The sequence below is a fragment of the Tupaia chinensis genome, unplaced genomic scaffold, assembly GCF_000334495.1.
Source record: "Tupaia chinensis unplaced genomic scaffold, TupChi_1.0 Scaffold000687_1, whole genome shotgun sequence".
In the NCBI taxonomy this organism is placed as follows: Eukaryota; Metazoa; Chordata; class Mammalia; order Scandentia; family Tupaiidae; genus Tupaia; species Tupaia belangeri.
In genome coordinates, this window is record NW_006160210.1 from 1,674,619 (window position 1) to 1,680,841 (window position 6,223).

Genomic DNA, 6,223 nt, shown 5'->3' on the forward strand with positions numbered 1-6,223 from the left:
ACAAAAATGTTCTTTTCATTACTTCTGCCATCTTTTAAGTACAGTTTGGGGCCACCAAGTGGCACAGCGGTTATGGCACTGGTCTCACTCATGGTTGAGTGTTGTTCAAGTCCCAGACCTGGAGACTCTAAACTCATGCCGGACACATGTACATGTGTGCCCAAAATCCCAGGAAAAGAATGAAGAATGGATTGCAATGTGACCGTAATCCCCGCCCCAGGGGTAATTTCTTGCTTTCTGTCTCTATGTATCTCTCTGGTGAAGGCATGTGCTCTATAGCAAAAATGTCTCTCAAAAAATAAAATAAAATACAGGGACCAGCAGGTGGCATGGTGGTTAAGGTGCTGGACACTCCCACATGGCTGACCACGGTTCAAGTCCTGGACCTGGTAGCTTGCTTTCTCACTTTCCCTCTCTCTCTCTCTGGTTCTCTCTCTCTCTGGTCAAATTAAAAAATGAATGAATAAATAAAATAAAATTAAATTAAATATTTTTTTAAAAATAAAATAAAATACAGTTTGCTTTCAACTAACTTTGCATACTATTATCAGAATTTTGTGCATTCATTTGTTTATAAGCCAGAGGATGCAGGTACCCATCAGAGAAAGACAAAGGTGGGCGGGGGAGGTGAGAGAACAACATTTCCCAGTTGGATGTGATCACGCTGTAATCTTTTTTTCCATTTCTCCATCCTGTCAGGATTATGGAACACACACAGTTGCCCAGTGAATTTTTCTTTTTTAAAGAGGTTTTTTCTTTAGGGTGCATGCACTCACTAGATAAAGAGACAGAGACAGTGAGAGGGAAAGTGAGAAATCACTCCCGGGAGGATGGCCATGCCGCAATCTCTTCTTTGATCTCCTCCTGCTATCTTGGGTATGCACACACATACACACAGCATGTATTTCAAGCCACTGGGTCTGGGACTTGAACCACAGTTGGCCATGTGGGAGTCCAGCAATGTAACTGCTATACCAGCTGCAGGTTCCACCCAGCCAAACTTTCAAGCCTCCAAGGCCAAGATTTGAACCATGAAGTCAGCCATGTGGGAAATGGCTCCCTTAAACATAGACCATGGTCCTGGTCCTATCAAAACTTTAAATGTAAGACATACCATATAATTTTCTGGTTCCATAAAATGATGGAGATCTAAATCTTGTTTCTCTCTCTCTCTCTCTTTTAACTCACTTGCTCATTTACTTGGTGATGATAATCCATTTAGTTGGTTGATATAATACTCAAAGGTATTTGGGCAGATGTAACAGAGTAAATGCAAAACTAAAGAATTATCCAAGAAAATGTGATCCATTAAGTCACAATACCCAAATTTCTCTATTAAACCTAATTATTTCTATAATTCATTTATTTTTACTGGGCCTCCATTTGGATCCTTTCTATAATTCCATTTTGTGTGTTCTCCAGTGGACTCGTAATGCACTTTTTTTTATAAAGAGAGATTTTTGCTATAGGGCACATGTGCTCGCCAGGGAGAGAGAGAGAGAGAGATACAGAAAACAAGAAATCACTCCCACCCCCAGGGGATATGACCATGCCACAATTCCTTCTCCTCCATTCTCTTCTTGGGATTTTGGGCACACATGCACATGTGCCTGCATTGAGTTATAAGCCACCAAGTCTGAGACTCAAATTGTGGTCAATTATGTGGGAGTCCAGTGACATAACATTACACCATCTGCTGGTCCCAATGCATTTTTCTCTGACCTATGGACATTCACATGATTATTCCCAATCTCATTCATAAACAGAGTAACATTTCCATAATGCTTCCCTGATAAACATGTCTACCTAGCTTCTGCTTTTCATTTCACAAGTTCCCACCATTAAATATCCTTTTTCCTTTGACACCTCTTTCTCTTCATTCACTGATTTATTTTTTCCCTACATATGTTCAGTGGTGGGGGAATTGTGGGGTTTGATGAGATGGATGTGGTATTAAAAAGTAGAATTAAGGGGCCGGCAGGTGGTGTGCTGGTTACAGCCCTGGACACCCACATGGCCAGCTGCTATTGGAGTCCCAGACCTGGTAGCTGGAAAACTCATGCCAGGCACATGTGCAGTGTATCCCAAATTCTGAGATGAGAATGGAGGAGAAGGTATTGTGGCCATCACCACAGGAGGTGATTTCTCACATTCCCTCTCTCTGTCTCTCTCTGGCAAGTGCATGTGCCCTATGGCAAAAGCCTTAGAATAAAAAATTAAAAATTAATTAAAAATAAAAAACTAAATTAAAATAAATATTCTTTATTTTGCTAACTGCTGGCCCCCAAATATTCTTTTTTGAATTAAAATTATATCTCAAAAACACTTCAACATATTTACTTTGTAAGATACTTTTCTTTGAGTTGTAATTCTTTCAACACCGATGTTTATAAAGAGCCTAAAACATGATCTTTATTCATAGTTTGTCTTAGTTGTTATGATTTATCTACCTGCAATTCTCTAGATAATCAGGAAAGCACTTTTTAAAATATCATCTGCAAATGTTTGAAAGATATTATGTGTTAATAAACAAACAAGTATCTTGGAAAATAGTTTCTTTTGGTTGCATGTGACAGAGACACAAACTAACTGAAACAGAAAATAGAATTTATTGGAAAGGTAATGACTTATGGAATTAACAGAAGATATGTAGGGGTCATCAAAATTCTAGAGACTTCTGTGACTAAAACTGCAGCTAATTACCATGAAGATTCTTTTTTTTTCTTTCTTTTCTTTTTTTTTTTCTTTTGCTATAGGGCGTATGCACTCGCCAGGCAGACAGAGACAGAGAGACAGAAAGCAGGAAATCAGCCCGCAGGGGGGATCGCCACGCTGCAATCACTTCTCCTCCATTCTCCTCTCTGGATCTTGGGCACGCACACACACGTGCCTGGCGTGAGTTTAAGCCACCGGGTCCGGGATTTGAACCGCAGTCAACCATGTGGGAGTCAGCAACATAGCCATTATGTTACCTCCTGGTCCCCCATGAAGATTCTTTTTTTTCTTTCTTTTTTTTTTTTTTTTGGAGAGGTTTTTGCTATAGGGTGCGTGCACTTGCCAGACAGACAGAGAGAGACAGAGACAGAAAGTGAGAAATCACCCCCCGGGGGGGATGGTCACGCCGCAATCCCTTCTCCTCCATTTTCCTCTTGGGATCTTGGGCACACACGCACACACGCCCGGCGTGAGTTTAAGCCACTGGGTCTGGGACTCGAACCGTCGACTATGTGCGAGCCCAGTGCGATAGCCATTACGCTAACTGCTGGTTCCTCCCCCCCCCCGATGAAAATTCTTTAACCCCCAATCTTTCTCTACTTTTTTTAAAGAGACATTTTGGTTATAGGCACATGTGCTCCCTGGAGAGAGAGAAAATGAGAAATCTTTCTCTCCCCCACAAGAGGATGGCCATACTGCAATCCCTTTTCCTTTATTACCCTCTTTGGGTTTTGGACACACATACACATACACCCTGCATGAGTTTCAAGCCTCCAGGTCTGGGACTCGAACTGCAGTTAGCCATGTAGGAGTCCAATGAAGTAACCCCTATGTCATCTGCTGGTCCCCCTCTATTTTTCTTTACTTACTAAATTCTTTCATATTGTAGTGAACTTCCTCTTTCTCTCTCTCTAAACTCTAATTTACCACATTCCAAGGAAAAATTATGATTGGCTGGATTGTCGTAAGCCTATTCTGAAAATATTTTTTCTATCATCATGAAGAGATACGATTGGAAAGGGCCCAACTCTATAGATTGGAAATCCTTCAGAATAATTTGGCTCAAGTGAGAAATTTGCTCGAGTGAACAATTTTTTCAAAGAATGGAGGGATATCTGTTGTCACAAAAAAGCGAAAATAGCGGCGGCGGCGTGCCGGTGCGGTGGAAATTCAACCAGACCCGGATGGGAAAGGACCCGCCTGCACGCAAAGTGCCTGTGACCCAGGCCGGCTGGGACTGGGGTGGACTACAAAGTAAATAACCTCTTTTATGGGGAGAACCCTCTTTTGTTCTTCATTTTTCTCTCACATAGAAAAATTAAATAAATGGGGGCCGGCAGATGGCATGGTGGTTAAAGGCACTGGATTCCCACATGGCCAACCGCGGTTCGATTTCCAGACCCGGTGACTTGCTTTCTCACTTTCTCTCTCCCTCTCTCTCTCTCTTTCTCTCTCTCTCTCTCCCTCTCTCTCTCTCTCTCTACATCTACCCCGGCAGCTTGCTTTCTCACTTGCTCTCTCTCTCTGGTCAAATTGAAATAAATAAATAAATAAAGTTTAAAAAAAAAAAAGAAAAATTAAATAAATGAACCTAAAACTTTTTCTTTCTTCTTCTTCTTCTTCTTCTTCTTCTTCTTTTTTTTTTTTAAGTGAAAATAGTACTAGAAAGATAGAACCAGATTTAGGATATTGTAATATTTCACATTTCATAAACTTTTTTTCCAGTAGGTAAAAAATGGCATTTAGGAGAAAAATAAGCCAAGAAAGAAGATGCCTAAGACAACTCTTTTTATTTTCCTAGGTATTTGCTAGACTGTGTATTCATTCACTTGTTCTGTGAAGATATAAAATAGTCTTTTCTTGGTACATTTTCTTGTCTATAGTATATATGACTACAAGTGGATTTCCACTTAAACTTATCAGAATCAGGAAAGATGATGAAATAAAACATAAGTTCTCTGGCCAAATCTTGACCTTTCTATATTGTAAACTTTGCCTTTTTGTATTCCTGTTTTTACTTAATAGCGAATTATCTCAGTATTCTGGTTCTTCAGCAAAATTGTAATCTGTGAAAAGGACTGCAGATCACAAGATTTTTTTTTTTTTTTTTGAGAGGTTTTTGCTATAGGGCACATGCACTTGCCAGAAAGACAGAGAAAGAGACAGAGAGGCAGAAAGCGAGACATTGCCCCCCAGGCAGGATGGCCATGCCACAATCCCTTCTCCTCCATTCTCTTCTCGGGATCTTGGGTATGCACGCACAAGTGCCTGGCATGAGTTTAAGCCACCAGCTCTGAGATTCAAACTGAGGCCAACTAGATGAGAGTCCAGTGACAAAGCCATTACGCCAACTGCTGGTCCCGATTACAAGAGTATTGATGAGATCTACTTGGGATACTTTTGTAACTTGGCCTCTCATGTTGAATTCCACTTAAGGGACCAGTGAATGGTGTAATAGTTTTATCACTGGACTCTCACATGGCCGACCAGTTTGAGTACTGGATTCAGTGACTTGAATTCCACTTGAGACATAGTTTGGTATAATCCTATAACTACAACTACAGCTTACGCTTGGAAAATAAAATAAAGTAAGCGAACCAAAAATTCCTTCCTGTTGTTGATTTTATATCATTTTAATGATCTTTATTTAAAAGATCTTAATTTTAAAAAGAGAAAAAGTTGATATCAATTTATATTTATCATCAATGTGTCTCTTATTAATAACTTATAAAGTACATGAATAAGTCTAGAATTATAATTTAAATTTATAGTACTAGCTTTACTAGGCCCAGTATAGGTTGTGATAAATCATTACTTTCAACACAGTGTGCATTTTGTTTGTAGAATGATAAAGAATTGTTATATTTACATGGTGTTCCTTTCCTTTTTTGGTAAAAGTAGACTTCTCTTTAAAGTACTGGCATGATATTTAATAAATTTTGGATAGCTTGCATCAGTCAGGCATCTAAAAGAAGCTCATTTTGTCTTGTTTGTACAATTTATGAAGTCTAATATTCACTCAGAATTTGTTTAACCTCAAAATATCTCATATGAAAAAAAAGTAAAACAATTCCCCAGTGTGTATGAAAAAAAAAAATTCTTGTTTTTAAAATATGCATGAGGGGTATTATTTGTAATAATACTACACTGCCATCTTGTGGAGTAACTGAATAAAAAAAATACAATTAAATCAGCATCACTGGGCAGTTTCCACCCTTGGGACTCAAACAAGTCTCTTGAGGATTCAGGTAGGAGCTGCTTTGAAAGTAATTTATAACTACATAATAGATACATTGTGGAAATAGACTACATTATTTATAACTACATAATAGATACATTGTGGAAAATAGACTACATTGTTTATGAATGAATATGTTACAAGCCTTAGCTAATTAAAATAAATGTCTTTATAGAGAAATTAAAAAAAAAAAGAATATGCTATGAGGTACATTTTACTTGGAGAATACGAAGTATCCAAATTCAGGTCTTGCATACACCATTACTAATT